At 42.2% G+C, this 19,067-nt stretch overlaps 5 long non-coding RNA genes across 7 annotated transcripts in view; 1 reads left to right on the top strand and 4 right to left on the bottom strand.

Annotated features, from left to right (window-relative positions):
- Window positions 1-693: 693 nt before the first annotated feature.
- LOC116800437 lies at window positions 694-1,286 on the bottom strand. Its single transcript, XR_004361384.1, has 3 exons — window positions 850-1,286; window positions 767-792; window positions 694-708 (listed from the first exon to the last, which is right to left on the bottom strand). It is a non-coding gene; the product is annotated as an uncharacterized LOC116800437 (long non-coding RNA).
- An 8,124-nt stretch (window positions 1,287-9,410) lies between these two features.
- Window positions 9,411-10,827, bottom strand: LOC116800585. Of its 3 annotated transcripts, XR_004361488.1 has the most exons (7): window positions 10,801-10,827; window positions 10,449-10,730; window positions 10,235-10,379; window positions 10,117-10,171; window positions 9,855-10,055; window positions 9,669-9,751; window positions 9,411-9,606 (listed from the first exon to the last, which is right to left on the bottom strand). It is a non-coding gene; the product is annotated as an uncharacterized LOC116800585 (long non-coding RNA). The 3 variants fall into 3 exon arrangements; XR_004361487.1 differs by having other exon boundaries at window positions 10,117-10,379; XR_004361489.1 differs by having other exon boundaries at window positions 9,411-9,598; window positions 10,117-10,379.
- A 1,955-nt stretch (window positions 10,828-12,782) lies between these two features.
- LOC116800330 overlaps window positions 12,783-19,067 on the top strand; it is a 28,661-nt gene continuing 22,376 nt past the window's right edge. Inside the window, exon 1 of the long non-coding RNA XR_004361255.1 lies at window positions 12,783-12,833. This is a non-coding gene — a long non-coding RNA (uncharacterized LOC116800330). The remainder of the gene's footprint in view (window positions 12,834-19,067) is intronic.
- LOC116800324 lies at window positions 13,015-14,281 on the bottom strand. The gene is made up of 3 exons (XR_004361246.1): window positions 13,982-14,281; window positions 13,277-13,912; window positions 13,015-13,219 (listed from the first exon to the last, which is right to left on the bottom strand). It is a non-coding gene; the product is annotated as an uncharacterized LOC116800324 (long non-coding RNA).
- On the bottom strand, window positions 14,280-14,927 carry LOC116800327. The gene is made up of 3 exons (XR_004361251.1): window positions 14,437-14,927; window positions 14,354-14,379; window positions 14,280-14,295 (listed from the first exon to the last, which is right to left on the bottom strand). It is a non-coding gene; the product is annotated as an uncharacterized LOC116800327 (long non-coding RNA).

Genomic DNA, 19,067 nt, shown 5'->3' with positions numbered 1-19,067 from the left:
AAAATATAATACTAAATTAATCAAAGACACAGAAAATTGCAAACCTGACAGGCAATCCAGCAGATACAAAAATTCGCCCTCATCCTGCCGATGATGCGCACGTAAATCAGGAGACGGGCCTCACTATAGCAAAACAAAATCGCCAACTTTTGCGATTATAGATACAAAAAACCGACAATTTTATGATGCCGTCTCCATCTCCTGACGCCATTGCATAAATAAAGAGCAATTGCGTGGAGCAGATGCCACACCAACATCCTGCAAAACATGTCCTTAAATTGCATATTTCTCCTCAGTTCTGTATCTTCAACGAATTTTCCGCTAACCTGTAATGAAAGGAAATTAAATAAGAATGCGATACAAAAATTACCCAAGGACACATAAATAATAACAAACCGGACAGACAAAGTAGCAGATACTATTAGCCTGCTCCATCCTGCTGACGACAAGCACGCAGCTCCAGCCTCAAAGACTCCAACTATTGAAACAAGGGTACACAAGCTATTACTGGGAAATTTATATTTAAAATGTAATACTTATCTAATTGCAACTTGATGACTCCATATCTGCGGCATCCCAGCTGCAATTGCACAATAACAAAGGTCCTCCAAACCAGCTCTTACAAAACGTACCTGAAAAGCAAAAACAAAATCAACGCAATTATAAAAAATACTCAATACTCACCCCAGACAAGCTTCCTTTAAGTACCTGAAAAACAATAACAAACGCAATCATATAAACAAATATACACAAATATAATACTTACCTTAATTTAATTTCCACTCAATGTACCTGAAACAACAAAAATTAACGCAATCATAAAAAACAAATAACATATATAATACTTACCAAATACTATTTTTGCATCCATTTCCATGCCTATAACGTTACGACGGCCCTCTGTAACAAATCTCGAACCGGCGGCCCCAAGCTGCCAATCCCGACGATATGGCCACAAGACGCGGCGCACCTGGCTTCATTCGGTGATTGATCGAGCCACAATCCTCACTGACGACTTCTCTGCCACAACGAGACGAACTCCACCATCATAATGCCAGCAGCTCTATATAAACGCAATGACAGCTTCGTGGGATTACATTCTTGCCACTAACGATACAACTTACCTTAATCAAACGACCGCGGCGAGGGATGCTGAAACCGAGAACTACTAACCTGCAACGCCGGCCGGACATACTTGTTGCAAATGGCCCACTTCCAGTGGCCGCAACAGACCACTGCCAAAATGCAACAAAACTTACCTGTGATGACTCCTGAGGCCCTCAACGACGCGGTGCTCCTGCCCTTCTGGTGGGGGTACCTGAAAAGAAATAAATAAAACAATGTTAGTCTAAAATTTTAATGTTTATTGCAAATAATTTCATTTTAAAAAAAATGTATACAAAACAAGCATATGATAATGTTACCAGCCCATGTCACTGTTATAATCTAAAGCCTACAAAGAAAAATACTAACTTAACATTAAATACTAATCTATGTCCAGCCCCAAACTCACCCCATGCTATGTTATACTCTAAAAATTCAAATTATTGTACCTACATATTGCATTTATTGTAATCAAAGGCAAAATAAAATTGTGGATGCGGAACAGAATTCATTCTGTCTCCGTACCTCCACCTACAAAGGCAAAAAAGCAAAAAGAGAATTAATAAACAAATTGAAGGAATAGACACGAAGAACCCGGACAGAATGAGGAAAATGTGGAGACTGCTAAATGAGGGAAAAAAGACAAATCAACCGAATTTTCCCCTCAAACTGGAAACCAAAGGAGGCCCCAAATGGACAAAAACGATAAAAGAGACAACAGAAGCTTTTGTTTCCCACTTGGAAGGAAGATTTAAGCCAAATAATAATGTACCTGATTACCACATAGATATAGTTAATTCTGGACTAAGAACAATTAAGGAAAGCATGTTAACAGAAAGATATAATGTAAACAAAAACCCGCATAACCAACCTATTACGCTAAAGGAATTAAACGACGAAATTAAAAACTTAAAGAATAGTAAAGCACCGGGAAAAGACCTTCTAACAAACCAGCTTATAAAAACCCTACCGACTAAAGCTACTCTGTACCTTATTCTAATCTACAACTCAATACTTAGAATTGGATACTACCCTGACGCCTGGAAACATGCCCAAGTGAAGATGATATTGAAACCAGGGAAAAGTGTAAACGACCCGAAGTCATACAGACCGATTAGTCTACTCTCAGGCCTCTCTAAAATGTTTGAAAGACTACTCCTAAAGAGACTCTTTAGGGTAGATCTATTCAAAAAAGCCATACCACTGCACCAATTTGGCTTCAGAAAAGAGCACGGAACTGAGCAGCAAATAGCCAGGGTCACCCAGTTCATCCTCGAGGCCTTTGAGCGAAAGGAATACTGCTCAGCGGTTTTCCTTGACATCTCTGAGGCTTTCGACAGGGTATGGCATGAAGGCCTTCTGCTTAAACTAGCTAAAATATTACCATACAACCTATACATCATTCTGGAGAGCTATCTTACAAACAGAACGTTCGAGGTGAAAGACCAAGCTGGAGAGACCTCGAGAACAGGACAAATAGGCGCAGGGGTGCCTCAAGGAAGTAATCTTGGACCACTACTCTATTCTATCTTCTCCTCAGACATGCCTCTTCCATATATCCACCGCCCCTCACCAACAGAAAGAATTATGCTCTCAACTTACGCAGACGACACTATAGTACTCAGCTCAGACATACTACCAACTGCCGCCACAAGAAACAACGAAAACTACCTTAGGACTTTTTCGGACTGGGCAGACAAATGGGGTATATCAGTAAATGCTTCCAAAACAGGACATGTCATCTATACATTAAAAAACGACATACCTACAAACCTAAAGACTATGAAGATCAAGGGTCAAGCTGTGAAAAAGGAAAGCAAGCAATCATACCTTGGCGTAATCCTTGACAGCAAACTAACACTCAGTCCTCATGTCACAAAGGTAGTGGGTAAATACTTGACAGCCTATAGAAAAATGTCATGGATCCTAAACGAAAGAAGCAAACTCCCTACTAATACTAAGATGCTGATCCTCAAATCAGTTCTATCGCCAATATGGCAGTATGCCATAGCAGCATGGGGTCCTCTTGTAACAGATGCACAGATAAGACGGCTCCAAGTTGAGGAAAACAAGAAAATGAGGGACATATTCAGAGCCGGAAGATACACGAAAAACCAAACTATAAGGGACCGTTTTTGTGTCAAAACAGTAGAAGAGTTCTATCAACAGGCTGTCCATAGGTTCTCAGAAACTACAAAATCGCACCCAAACATAGTTGTTCGCAGGATATTCTCTAGGCACTATATCCCGAATAGACTAGAAAGAAGTAGGCAGAGATACTTGAAAATGACAAGGGACCACATCACCCTAAAACAGATTGGACTGACTCTCTCACCTAAACTCTTAAAAATCCCAGATCTAGACGACTGCAGAACCTTAAAGAAGCGAAGCGAGAGAGAGAAAATAAGACAAACGCATCTAACTGAACTCCCTACTCTGCTAAGACTGGAGGAAGAGGAGAAAGAGCTCATAAGAATAAAAAAACAGGAAGAGAGGGAAAGAAAAGAAAGGGAAAACGAAAAGTGGCCTCCAGATAGATGGTGTGAATCGGAAATAAACCGATGTAATAAACAATATAGAAATGGCGACCTAACCAGGCAGGAAGTTATAGAAAGATTTAGAGGGCAACCATTAAATGTACAACGAATAATCCTACCTGACTACGAAGGGGACAAAAATTAAATCAAAACAAACCAGGGTAGGTGCAGAAGGCAGAAATAACTAAACTGGCGGAAGGGGTGGCAAAAAAATATTGAAAAGAAATGAAAGAAATACAAAAAGGCTAAAGGCTAATTTACAGGTTACATAAAAAAGGGAAATGCGCTTATAGATATAATGGTAAAATTAACTTAACTAAACACCTACTGGACAACAAAATTACGATGGCTGGATGGCTGCTTATATAAATCTTCTCTCCGGGCGTGATTAAAATCCATCTCTCCTTTCCAACCGAGGGATCTGTGACTCATCGGCTCCTGATGGATCCATCTGCTGCTGTAATGGACGCCACACCGGCGCTCCAACCTAAAAGAAAGATAATATGTCTTAGTTTTCTTTCTTTTTTCTAATAAACTAAATCACCAAACCTCTACAGTAAAAACAACAGCGCATCGGGCGCTCTAGCTCACCAAGGCAGCAACAACAACAGCAGCAAGGCCAGCAACAATGGCGGCAGAGACCAAGCGGTGTGCTGAACAGCTCGCTGGCCACACCCACCACTCCTGTAGGCCCTGAAAGAGGGAGCTGAAGTTCCTGAAATCTGAAGGTCCAACTCCAATGTGACGCTCTCAGCTCCGAGCTCAGCGACGGCGTTGCAAATTCGGCGTCTTTAGGAGAGGTTGCTTCAGCTCGTGGCGTGGTCTTTCCCCAGCGGCAGCAGTAGCAGCAACGGCAGCGGCATCGGGATCGGCGGCCTATGCTTGGCCGAGTAAATCCCAGAATCGGTCCTTTGGCGATGTGATGCCGAGTGGCGGTATGCGTCCACAGGGACTGCCTGGACTGATTGGGCAGGAGACGGCAGCGGGCCTGGACATGGGCGTCACCAGCAACATGGCAGCCACGCGCAGTCCATCCCCCGGTGGCAACAGTCTGGAAATGCAGCAACAGCGGCGCATGCAATCCTCGGAATGACGACAGTGGCAACATTTCTTCAACAGGGTAGCGGTACCTTGAGGCGGCCACACCAACTCCAGCAGCAGCAATAACAGCAATATTGGCAGCAGCAGCACTTAATTGGATGCAGCATTTTCCATTTGACAACATTCCGACGACCAGACTCCTCGCTTGGCCTCTGATGTTTCGCCCTGGAAGAAAAAAGATGAATGGATTAATTTCCTTTTCTCCCTCAAGCTAGGGTATAAAAACTGCTCTCCTGGACAACCGGCTTTTTCCTGTATATGACACTGGACTGCGGCGCATGCTTTCCCGCCCGCCACTGATAGGATGACCGCATCAGGACTGACGGGACAGACGTCAGGACAGACTAAGGAAGTCCTGATTTAGGATACTGGAGCGCCTAGTACCAGAGTATCCGCCAGTGGATGCTTATGCAGCGGCAAGTCGTCGGAAATCTTATGGTTGGAGCAGCACTTTGGGTATTTCCGCTCCAGTAGAAGCAGCTGGTGACACAAAGGCAGTGGTAGCAGTGTCAGCGCTCCTGGCAAGCCGGCCTTCTCTTTTTGAAGACGCGGGACTGCATCTGGCGCCTCACTAGCGTCTCCTCCCTGAAAGAAGAGATTATTAGTAGGAGCACGAGACCAACAAAAGCCTAAACTTACCATGGCAGCGTCAACAGAAACAGCAGCAGCAAGACCAGAAACAGCAACAACAGAAGCCCGACAACTTTCTTATAGAAACGGCGGCGCATCCATTTCTCGGAACAGCAGCAGCAACAGAGGCGTCTCTTGGGTGCGAGCGGCGGCACTGCTAATAGCCCTCATATATGCAGATCCATTAGGCGTCGACACATCCATCAGCAACAGCGTTAGCAACGGTGGCGGCAGCAGCAGAGAGATCTCATTGCAGCAATAGCCAAATTGCATGCATTCCAGGACTCGACTCATGTTGGCCCTGGCTTTTCTTCGTACACCTAAATTGGCGGCTGATTTCACCCTGAAAAATTGAAGCATCGGTTATATCGAAATGAACTAGGCGGCGACACACTCACCAGCAGCAGCAACAACAACAACAGCGGCAGCAGTAGCAGGAAATGACCTCACGGAACAATCCAATTGGCACTTTCCGGAGCCCGTATTTCTCGCCAGGTCGTTGGCCAGTCACATGGGCCTGCGCGATGGAGATTATGACGATTATCTGCCCGGTGGACGGCCACAAGATGGAATCGGCCCGTTTCTGCCCACCGGACCTGCGCCAGGATAGCAGCAACGGCAGCGGACTATGTATGCGCAGTTATAGACGTCAGCAACAGTGGCGGCAGCAGCAGGAAATGTTTGTCTGCAGTCTCCTAATGGCAATTTCTTGCTCAGTTGAAATGGACCTGCAATTTTCAAAAAGATACAAACATGAGACTCGGCTCAAATTGGAACATCACACAGACTGTACTCACGTATACACACAGACAAACTGAAGCCTATAGATGACGCTGACTGCGGCTCACTTTTTCCTCAAAAGGTTGTGCGTGCACCAAAGTCGACGGGCCACGCCGACCGATGATTGCAGCACACCGACATCTCCGCAGCATCTACGTTATCAGCACCACTGAAAGCAGAAACAGGTTTTACTATTGGGCAATGCGCAGAAAAATTAAATATTACAATAAGAAATACATACACAATTTTTCTGCCTCGTTTCCGCTTGAAGTGAGACCCTTGCCTGCATATGCCATTGACACTGACATGCGCGGTGAAAAATACTGGAATTCCGAAAATACTAACCTGAACACTTCCAGTATTTCTGCCCGATAGTCGATAGGCTGACGACAAATTAAATTGGTAGCATATCGATATCCCGCCGCGCCTTCTGACTATCGAAAAAGCCTGCCTTCGCGCCTAGCCCAAATTTGCAAGTCAGTTGAGATCATAAAACCGACAGAGGCGCGCGCGTAATAGTAACTACAAGTGAAGCCAGCAGCAACAACAACAACTAATGGACGGCCAGAACGTGAACCAAAGCGGAGGATGGGCATCGGTTCTATCCATATCATCTGACGACAGCAACTGCTCATCCTCGCCGCCTTCTGTTATAGTCTCATCGCTGGATACCAAATCATCGTTAAACTTTATCTTAAAATTACTTACCTTAACTATTTTCTCCTATTCCATAAGCTATTTCCTAAGTAACGTAATATTCAAACTTAAATACCACTTTAGAACCATGGCGCGCAAAAAACTGCCGCCAAATATTTCAAAAACATGGCGCGCAAAAACTACCGACAAATATTTCAAAAACATGGCGCGCATAAAACTACCGACAAATATTTCAAAAATGTTCTCCTTCAAATTTAAATTATAAATTAATGTAATTCACCGCCACCAGTTAGAGACTCATCATTGTTAAACAATTATTAAAATTTACTTACCATAACTACTTCTATTCCATATGCTATATCCTAATGTAATATTTAAATTTAAATTCCACACTAGAACCATGGCGCGCAAGACAGCCGCCAAGTAATTTCAAAAATGTCTCCCGCAATTTTTAATGATAAATTATTACTTTAATCTATGGCATGCATATCTGCAGCCAAAAAATCCGAAAATGTAATTTGCCACAAATTGTCACTATATATTTTTAAGCAAAAATCAGAGGACAATAAAATGACAACGCCACCAGACGTTGAAAATAATAAAAAAAAAAAAAAAAAAAAAACAAATTAACGAAAGCAAGCAGGAGGAAAAACCAAGTACAACTGCCAAAGCTTTCTGGTCAATTTTTAACCCTAAGCCGGACACTTCTAAACTCAGCCTAAGCATGAAACCCACCACTCGCTCCATAAATACTGGGAAAAGAAGCATTTCCCCTCACCAAAGGAGTGCTTCTTTACGCCCTGATGCTCAGGGCGATTTAAAAATAAAATTACCCAACAATAGATCCATGCCCACTGTGGGGAATTTAGCAACAGCTCGCACCCTTAGTCGGCCTGCTGCCAAGCGGGACTTATTTAAATCACCGTCCAAGAGCCCAGACGAGCAGCCCATGAGTTTCTCGGAAGTGGTTGCTGGAACAGGTCCAATCTTTGTGGCACCTTCAGTTCCGGCTCCAACTACGAAAACCCCGGCCAAGAGGACTAATGACGATCTGGACTGCTCCAGTTTTAAGACGCCAAATAAACGACTATGCGTGACCACCAATTTCAAGTCTCCCAGCATTTTCCCACCCCTCACCACACCCGTTTTCCAAAGCAAGGCAGCCAAATCTGTATATGAGGAAGCCAAAACCAGGAATCGACCCTCAAACCAGCCGTTACCCTGCAGCACCAATGCTCCTGCACGCAGCGCAACGACGGCACCCCCTCAAAATACAGATGCTGAGCTGCCACCTTGGAAACTTGTGCCACTAAGCTGCAGAGCGCCACCCATACTCGTTGACGACGTCAAAGAAATTGTCCCGCTCCTGGAAAAGCTAAACTATACAGCAGGAGTCTCCAGCTACACTACCAGGGCAACTGAAGGGAACGGGGTCAGGATCCAGGCCAAGGACATGACCGCCTACCACAAAATCAAAGATGTCCTTATTGCAAACGGCTTTCCCCTATTCACCAACCAGCCAAAGTCCGAGAGGGGCTTCCGAGTTGTAATCAGACATCTCCACCACTCCACTCCATGCTCGTGGATTGTCAAGGAGTTGCTGACGCTCGGATTCACAGCTCGCTTCGTCAGAAATATGACGAACCCGGCTACAGGTGGGCCCATGCGCATGTTTGAAGTTGAGATCGTCATGGCCAAGGACGGCAGTCATGACAAAATTATCTCACTCAAACAAATCGGTGGGCAAAGAGTGGATATTGAAAGGAAAAACAGGACACGGGAGCCGGTCCAGTGCTACAGATGCCAGGGCTTCAGGCATGCCAAGAACTCATGCATGAGGCCTCCAAGATGCATGAAATGCGCTGGCGACCACCTGTCATCCTGTTGCACCAAGCCAAGAACCACCCCTGCTACCTGCATCAACTGCTCTGGAGAGCACATTAGTGCATACAAGGGATGTCCTGTTTACAAGGCTGAAAAACAAAAGCTTGCGGCAAACAACATTGACACAAATAAAATACGCATAATTAAAGACGCAACCAACAACTTTTATAGACGTCAAGGCCCTCCTCCACGCAATAACACCCCTCGGCTGCCACACAGCTCAGCAATCCTGAACAGATCAATCGCTGAAGCCCGCCAGGAAGCAGCCAGAAAGTCGATGCTAAATCCATTCCGACAGAATATGAATGACAGAAGGCCACGTTTTTCCTCCCATGACACTGCCATTCAGACGCGGCTGAATAAATGGCGCCGAAACACTAATAAGTTACCCAAAAAGGGTAGGATAACTTCAAAAAACAATGCAAAGCCAAGAATGGCACCCAAGACAAGCAACCCAGCGCAAAGACATCTGGAAAATTACCAGGACATGCTCCGAAAACAAAGGAGTGAAGAAAACGACCAGGAACCTGAAAAAGGTACTTCAAATCCCATGCAAGTTAGAAATGACAGCCCTCCTACCACCAGCAGAGCTGCTAGAGCTAGCTTCAAGCCAAGATTTATAGATGAAGCCACGCCATCGCCAATAAACTACAATCCTAACTCGCAAAAAGGCTTCTTGGACGACCACACAACAAACTTAGCAAATAGAGTCGACAATTTAGAGAAGAAAATTGACAGTTTATTGGCCTTAATCATACAAGGAAGAGTTAACAATCCTGACATGGAAACTTCCAATTAATCCTACATTTACTTATACTTATTCTAACAACATCTATATCCGATGGAAAAGCGCACGTCAGTCTGCTCCCAAACTCTTGCTCGGTCATCTCCTTCCTCGACACAGCCTAATTTCCTTAGAATACAAATTCAATTAGATAATGGAATTAAAATATAATCAATATAATCAATACTCACACCTCAAAGCATCCGGATAATCAAGCTTACGAAAACGCACTCCAGCTGATACTGATGAAAGATACGAAAAATACAACCAAGTCCTATAAGATGAAGCGGTAGATCGATACGAAAAGGATTAGTGTGGCAGAAACATGATGAATAAAAGGCGACTCGCTGCAGCAATTTATGCACAACGTCACTTACCTGAACCTCCTTGCCACACGGTCCCGATTAGTATCCCTTATCTCCGATGCAATCCACTTGCAGTGCTGCACTGCAATAGACGGGCCATATAAGCTGCCTACGCTTCGTTCAGGGCTCTCAGCGCGGAGCTGCAAAATCTATCCTTTCCACTACTCTTAAATTCTCTCAGATCGACGAGCGCCTACATTAGAGACGCTAAACCTGAAAACAAAACAATTAACCAATAAGAAAATTAACAAAGACAATCAAATAAAGCACTTACCTCAATAAACACAGCCAACTGGTGATCCAAAGCAACCAACAAGAGAAGACGAGCCCTGCAAAGAAAAACAAAATCACCATATTTTGTGATTATAAACACAAAAATTTGACAATCTTACAACGCCGTCTCCACCTCCTGATGCCACTGCACTAACAAGGATCATTATCCCGGAGCTGACATCAAATTAAAAAGAATTAAAATCCGTCTCCAAATTGTATAATTTCCACAATTCCGTTTTTTTTTTCCAATGAATTCCTGAGAATCTATAATGAAAGGAAAATTAATAATAATATAATAATAAATTAATCAAGGACACACAGGAAATTACAAACCTGACAGGCAAACCAGCAGACACAAAAATACGACCTCATCCTGCCGATGACGCGCACGCAAACCAGGAGACGGGCCCCGTCAAAGCAAAACAAAATCGCCAACATTTGCGATTATAGATACAAAAATCTGACAATTTTATGATACCGTCTCCACCTCCTGACGCCAATGCTTTAATAAAGATCATTTGCGTGGCGCAGATGCCACACCCTTACGCTGCAAAACTTGTCCTCAAATTGTATATTTCTCCCCTGTCCTGCATCATCGACGAATTCTCTCCTAACCTGCAATGAAAGGAAAATAAATAAGAATGCGATATAAAAACTACTCAAGGACACATAAATAATAACAAACCGGACAAACAAAGTAGCAGACGATAACAGACGGCCCCATCCTGCTGACGTCAAGCACGCAGCTCCAGCTTCCAAGACTTCAACTATTGAAAAAAGGGAACACAAGCTATTACTGGGAAATATATATTTATAATATAATACTTATCTAATTGCAAACTTGATGACTCCAAAATCGTGGCTTTCCAGCTGCAATAACACAATGACAAGGGCCTCCAATTTAGCCCATACAAAACGTACCTGAAAAGCAAATAAATCAACGCAATTATAAAAGCAATCAAATACTCACCCCAGACTAGCTTCCTCTTTAAGTACCTGAAAAACAATAATAAACGCAACTATATAAACAAATATACACCAATATAATACTTACCTTAAATTAAATTCCACTCAATGTACCTGAAACAACAAAAATTAATGCAATCATAATTAACAAATAGCATATATAATACTTACCAAATTCTATTTTTACATCCATTTCCATGGCAATCTCGTTGCGGCGGCTCTCTGCAACAAATCTCGAACTGGCGGCCTCAAGCAACCAATCCTGAAGCTATGGCCACAAGACGCGACGCACCTGGCTTCCTTCGCTCAATAAAAACGCAATGACGGCTGCGCTGGACAACTATTCGCAACTCTTCCCGACGACCGGCAATATGCATCTACAATACAAACAAACTCATTAAACAATTGCATAAAGCTGCCATTGACGATATAATCGGATCTTCACCAAACGACGGCTGCGTGGGATGACGCAGCTGAGAACAAATCACCTGCAACTTGTTGCAAGTTGCCCACTTCCAGCGGCCGCAACAGACCACCGCCAAAATGCAACAAAACTTACCTGTGATGACTCCTGAGGCTCTCTGCGACGCGGTGCTCCTGTCCTTCTGATGGGGGTACCTGAAAAGAAATAAACAAAACAATGTTAGTCTAAAATTTTAATGTTTATTGCAAAATAATTTCATTTTAAAAATGTAAACAAACATGCAAGCTGATAATGTTACCAATCATATCAATGTCTGAAATCCTTGCCTACAAAATACTAACTTAAAATTAATACTAACTATGTCCAAGCCCCAAACTCACCCCATGCTATGTTAAACTCAAAAATTCAAATTATTGTACCTACATATTGCATTTATTGTAATCAAAGGCAAAATAAAGTTGTGGATGCGGAACAGAATTCATTCTGTCTCCGTACCTCCACCTACAAAGTAAAACTCGGATTCACCGCGCGCTTCGTCAGAAATATGACGAACCCGGCTACAGGCGGCCCCATGCGCATGTTTGAAGTGGAGATCGTCATGGCCAAGGACGGCAGTCATGACAAAATTATCTCACTCAAACAAATCGGTGGACAAAAAGTGGATATTGAAAGGAAAAACAGGACACGGGAGCCGGTCCAGTGCTACAGATGCCAGAGCTTCAGGCATGCCAAGAACTCATGCATGAGGCCACCAAGATGCATGAAATGCGCTGGCGACCACCTGTCATCCTGTTGCACCAAGCCAAGAACCACCCCTGCTACCTGCGTCAACTGCTCTGGAGAGCACATTAGTGCATACAAGGGATGCCCCGTTTACAAAGCAGAAAAACAAAAGCTTGCGGCCAACAATATCGACACAAACAAAATACGCACAATTAAAGACGCAACTAACAACTTCTATAGACGTCAAGGCCCTCCTCCACGCAATAATACCCCACGGCTGCCACACAGCTCAGCGATCCTGAACAGATCAATCGCTGAAGCTCGCCAGGAGGCAGCCAGAAAGTCAATCTCAAATCCGTTCCGACAAAATATGAACGACAGAAGGCCACGATTCTCCTCGCATGACACTGCCATTCAGATGCGTCTGAATAAATGGCGCCGAACCTCTAACAATATACCCAAAAAGGGTAGGACAACCTCAAAACACAACGCAAAGCCAAGACTGGTATCCAAGACAAGCAATCCAGCGCAAAGACATCTGGAAAATTACCAGGACATGCTCCGAAAACAAAGGAGTGAAGAAAATGACCAGGAACCTGAAAAAGGTAACTCAAATCCCATGCAAGCTAGCAATGACAGCCCTCCGACCACCAGCAGAGCTGCAAGAGCTAGTTTTAAACCAAGAGTTATTGATGTAGCCACACCATCGCCAAGAAACTCCAATCATTTCTTACAAAAAGGGTTATCGGATGACCCCACAAGAAAATTAGCAATTAGAGTCGACAATTTAGAAAAGAAAATCGACATTTTATTGGCAATAATTACTCAAGGAAGAGACAACAATCTTGACATGGATACATCCAATTAAACTTACAAATACTTATATCTAGTAAAACGACATCTTTATCTGATGGAAAAGCGCACTTCTATCTGCCTCCATACTCTCTCAAAACTCAGACTGACGAGCGCCTACAAGAACTGACGCTAAAACCTAAAAATAAAACAATTAATCATTAACAAATTAAACAAAACAATCAAATGCACTTACCTACTTGACCACAGCCAACTGCTGATCAACATCTAACGCAACCGACAGGAGGAGGCGGGCTTCGCAAAAACAGAACGAAATCGCCAATTTTCGCGATTATAAACACAAAAAATTAAAAATCCTAAGACGCCGTCTCCACTTCCTGATGCCACTGCATTAATAAGGATCACTAGCGCGGAGCTGACATCACTTTTAAAAGCTTCAAAATCCGTCCCCAAATTGCATCATTTTCCTCAGTATCTTATGCCCAATTATCTTCCGATAACCTGTAAAGAAATGAAAATCAATAAGAATATGATGCGTAATTAATAAAGGACACACAGAAAAACTTAAAACTTGCCAGGCAAACAAGCAGATACAGATATGCGATTCCATCATCCTGACGCCACGCACGCAAATCCTTCAACGCAACCGACAACAAGAGACTGGCACCACAAAAGCAAAATAAATCGCCAATTTTCGCGATTATAAACACAAAAAGTTGACAATTTTATGATGCCGTCTCCATCTCCTGACGCCATTGCACAAATAAGGACCACTTGCGTGGCACAGATGCCACATCAATATGCTGCAAAATTTGTCCTCAAATTGTATATTTCTCCTCAGTTCTGCATCATCGACGAATTCTCTCTTAACCTGTAATAAAAGGAAAATAAATACGAATGTATACAAAAATTACTCAAGGACAATTAAATAATAACAAACCGGACAGAAAAGGTAGCTGACGCTAGTTGACGGCTCCATCCTGCTGACGACAAGCACACAGCTCCAGCTTCAAAGACCTCAACTATTGAAATAAGGGAACACAAGCTATTACTGGGAAAAATATTTTTATAATATAATACTTATCTAATTGACAATTTGAAGACTCCAAAATCGCGGCATTCCAGCTGCAATAACACAATAACAAGGGCCTCAAATTTAGCCCTTACAAAACGTACCTGAAAAGCAAAAAAAAAATCAACGCAATTATTAAAGCAACACAATACTTACCCCAGACTAGCTTGCTCCTCAAGTACCTGAAAAATAATAATAAACGCAACTATATAAACAAATATACATCAATATAAGACTTACCTTAAATTAAATTCCACTCAACGTACCTGAAACAACATAAATTTATGCAATCATAAAAAACAAATAGCATATATAATACTTACCAAATACTATTTTTGCATTCACTTCCATGGCTATTCCGTTGCGGCGGCCCTCTGCAACAAATCTCGAACCGGCGGCCCCAAGCTGCCAATCCTGACGCTATGGCCACAAGACGCGGCGCACCTGGCTTCTCTCGGTGACAGACCGAGCTACAATCCGCACTGACGACTTCTCTGCCACAACAAGACGAACAGCAGCTCTATAAATACGCAATGACAGCTGCGCGGGATTCATCTTGCCACTGACGATAACCAAATGACGGCTGCGCTGGATGTTGCAACCGAGAACAAAGCACCTGCTACGCCGGCCGGACACACTTATTGCAAGTGGCCCACTCTCAGCGACCGCAACAGATTACAGCCAACTTACAACAAAAACTCACCTGTAATGACAACTAATGCTCCTCAGCGACTCGATGCTTCCGTCCTTCTGGCGGGAGTACCTGAAAAGAAACAAATTGTATAATGTTAGTCTCTAATTTCAATGTTTTTTGTAAAATCACTACAATTTATTAATGTAAACAAAACATGCAAGACGATAATGTAACCAGTCCATGTCTCTGTCTATAATCTAAAGCCTACGAAAAAAAATACTAACTTATTATTAAATACTAACTATGTCCAAGCCCCAAACTCACCTCATGCAATGTTAAACTCTAAATTCAAATAATTGTACCTACATATTGCATAAAATGTAATCAAAGGCAAAATAAATTTGTGGATGCGGAACGGAATTCATTCTGTCTCCGTACCTCCACCTACAAAGTAAAAACAAATTCTATTTTTACATCCATTTCCATGGCAATCTCGTTGCGGCGACTCTCTGCAACAAATCTCGAACCGGCGGCCCCAAGCAACCAATCCTGAAGCTATGGCCACAAGACGCGATGCACCTGGCTCCCTTCGGTGATTGTCCGAACTACAATCCCCACAGACGACTTCTCTGCCACGAGACGAACTCCACGACCATAATGCCAGCAGCTCAATTAAAACGCATTGACGGCTGCGTTGGACAACTCGCAACTCCTCTTCCTGACGACCGGCAATATGCATCTGCAATACAAACGAACTCATTAAACAATTACATAAAACTGCCATTGACGATATAACGGATCTTCACCAAACGACGGCTGCGTGGGATGCCGCAGATGAGAACAAATCACCTGCAACATGTTGCAAGTGACTCGCTTCCAGCGGCCGCAACTGACCACAGCCAACTTACAACAAAACTTACCTGTGATGACTCCCGAGACTTCCCAGCGACTCGGTGCTTCCGTCCTTCTGGCGGAGGTACCTGAAAAGAAATAAATAAAGCAATGTTAGCCTAAAATGTTAATGTTTATTGTAAATTAATTTCATTTTAAAAATGTAAACTAAACATGCAAGTCAATAATGTTACCAATCCATGTCATTGTCTGAAATCCAAGTCTACAAAAATACTAACTATAATTTATACTAACTATGTCCAAGCCCCAAACTCACCCCAAGCTATGTTAAACTCAAAATCCAAATTATTGTACCTATATATTGCATAAAATGTAATCAAAGGCAAAATAAAGTAGTGGATGCGGAACAGAATTCATTCTGTCTCCGTACCTCCACCTGAAATGTAAAAAAAGTATCCCTCATCACCGATGCAATCTACCTGCAATGCAGCGCTGCAAAAGACGGGCCACAAAAGCTGCCTACGCTTCGACCAGGGCACCCAGCGCGGAGCTGCAAAATCCATCCTTCCTGCTACTCTCAAAATCCAGATCGACGAGCGCCTACAAGAGCTGACGCTAAAACCTAAAAATAAAACAATTAACCATAAACAAACTAAACAAAACAATCAAATGCACTTACCTACTTGACCACAACCAACTGCTGTTCCACATCTAAAGCAACTGACAAGAGGTGGCGAGCGTCGCAAAAACAAAACGAAATCGCCTATTTTCGCGATTATAAACACAAAAAATTAATAATCCTAAGACGCCGTGTCCACCTCCTGATGCCACTGCACAAAAAAGGATCACTATCCCGGAGCCGACATCATATTAAAAAGAATTAAAATCCTTATCCAAATTGTATAAATTTCCTCATTACTGTATTTTCAATGATTTCCTGATAATCTGTAAGGAAAGGAAAATTAATAAGAATATAATACAAAATTATTCAAGGACACACAGAAAATTGCAAACCTGACAGGCAAACCAGCAGATACAAAAAATGCGACCTCACCCTGCCGACTATGCGCACGTAAATCATGAGACAGGCACCGCAAAAGCAAAACTAAATCGCCAACTTTCGCGATTTTAAACACAAAAAGTTGACAATTTTATGATGCCGTCTCCTTCTCCTGATGCCAAAGCATAAATAAGGATCATTTGCGTGGCGCAGCTGCCACATCAATATGCCGAAAAAACTTGTCCTTAAATTGTATTATTCTCATCAGTTCTGTATCTTCGACGAATTCTCTCCTAACCTGCAACGAAAAGAAAATAAATAAGAACGCGATACAAAAACTACTCAAGGACACATAAATAATAACAAACCGGACAGACAAAGTAGCAGACGATAACAGACGGCTCCATCCTGCTGACGTCAAGCATGCAGCTCCAGCTTCCAAGACTCCAACTATTGAAACAAGGGAACACAAGCTATTACTGGGAAATATATATGTATAATATAATACTTATCTAATTGCAAACTTGATGACTCCAAAATCGCGGCACTCCAGCCGCAATAACACAATGACAAGGGCCTCCAATTTAGCCCCTACAAAACGTACCTGAAAAGCAAAAAATCAACGCAATTATAAACGCAATGCAATATTCACCCCAGACTAGCTTCCCCCATAAGTACCTGAAAAACAATAACAAACGCAGTTATATAAACAAATATACACAATTATAATACTTACCTTAAATTAAATGTACCTGAAACAACAAAAATTAATGCAATCATCAAATAACAAATATTATACTTACCAATTTCTATTTTTACATCCATTTCCATGGCAATCTCGTTGCGGCGGCTCTCTGCAACAAATCTCGAATCGGCGGCCCCAAGCAACCAATCCTGAAGCTATGGCCACAAGACGCGACGCACCTGGCTTCCTTCGGTGATTGTCCGAACTACAATCCCCACAGACGACTTCTCTGCCACGAGACGAACTCCACGACCATAATGCCAGCAGCTCAATAAAAACGCAATGACGGCTGCGCTGGACAACTCTTCGCAACTCTTCCTGACGACCGGCAATACGCATCTGCAATACAAACAAACTCACTAAACAATTGCATAAAGCTGCCATTGACGATATAATCGGATCTTCACCAAACGACGGCTGCGTGGGATGACGCAGCTGAGAATAAATCACCTGCAACTTGTTGCAAGTTGCCCACTTCCAGCGGTCGCAACAGACCACCGCCAAAATGCAACAAAACTTACCTGTGATGACTCCTGAGGCTCTCTGCGACGCGGTGCTCCTGTCCTTCTGATGGGGGTACCTGAAAAGAAACAAATAAAACAATGTTAGTCTAAAATTTTAAATTTTATTGCAAAATAATTTCATTTTAAAAATGTAAACAAACATGCAAGCTGATAATGTTACCAATCATGTCAATGTCTGAAATCCTTGCCTACAAAATACTAACTTAAAATTAATACTAACTAACTATGTCCAAGCCCCAAAAACTCACCCCATGCTATGTTAAACTCAAAAATTCAAATTATTGTACCTACATATTGCATTTATTGTAATCAAAGGCAAAATAAAGTTGTGGATGCGGAACAGAATTCATTCTGTCTCCGTACCTCCACCTACAAAGTAAAAGTTAAACACCTACAAAGTTAAAGTTTTAAAAGTTAAAAAATAATAAGGGGAAAATTAAATAAAATAATTTAAATAAACAAATAAAATAAATTAAATAAATAAATCAATAAACAATTAAATTAAATTTATTTAATTAAAACAAACGCGCTTCGCTTGCCTATTACTTTCACGCGCAAACTTAAATTCGTTCGTCAATAGACAAATTAATTGTTATAAATTGTCTTCCGGCCGCAAAGTAATAAACCGCGACAACAATTAACATTGAGTGGTCTAAAGAAAACGAATAAATAAACAGTAATTGTGCAGCCGCGAAAAAACCGCGAAAAGACGCCGCCCCAACCAAAGGAAACCAGGAGAAGAAAAGCAGAGAGAAAGGAAGAAATTACACTTGGAGAAATTTTAAAAGAGAAGGAGGAGTTCCAAAGCAAAGAAACGAAAAACCGGAGAACACATTAAATCAAAAATCAAGGGTATTTATACCACCACAACTATCGCAATATTTTTATTTTTTATTAAAAATTATATATATTAATAAAATAAAAAATAAACATGTCCAGCTCTGACCACCTTTTCTCTGAAGACGAGGTGCTTTCAATTACCTCTAGCGAGCGATCTTCCCCTATTCACGTAAATATTTCGCCTATGTCTCACGGGTCTGGCAATTCCCTGGTTAAAACGACCAATATTAACCAGAAGAAATTGCCTTTAAAACAAAAGAAAAGCCCAATTAACTCTTCTTGGGTAGCCATGAATTTCTTTAATTCCCTTTCTCTAAATATGAAAGAGAATATAAATGCCAAAAATGCCCAAAGAGACC

The sequence above is a fragment of the Drosophila sechellia genome, chromosome 2R (genome assembly GCF_004382195.2).
Source record: "Drosophila sechellia strain sech25 chromosome 2R, ASM438219v1, whole genome shotgun sequence".
Classification (NCBI taxonomy): domain Eukaryota; kingdom Metazoa; phylum Arthropoda; class Insecta; order Diptera; family Drosophilidae; genus Drosophila; species Drosophila sechellia.
Note: the sequence above shows the minus strand (reverse complement) of the source record. Positions and strands in the feature narration are given on the sequence as shown.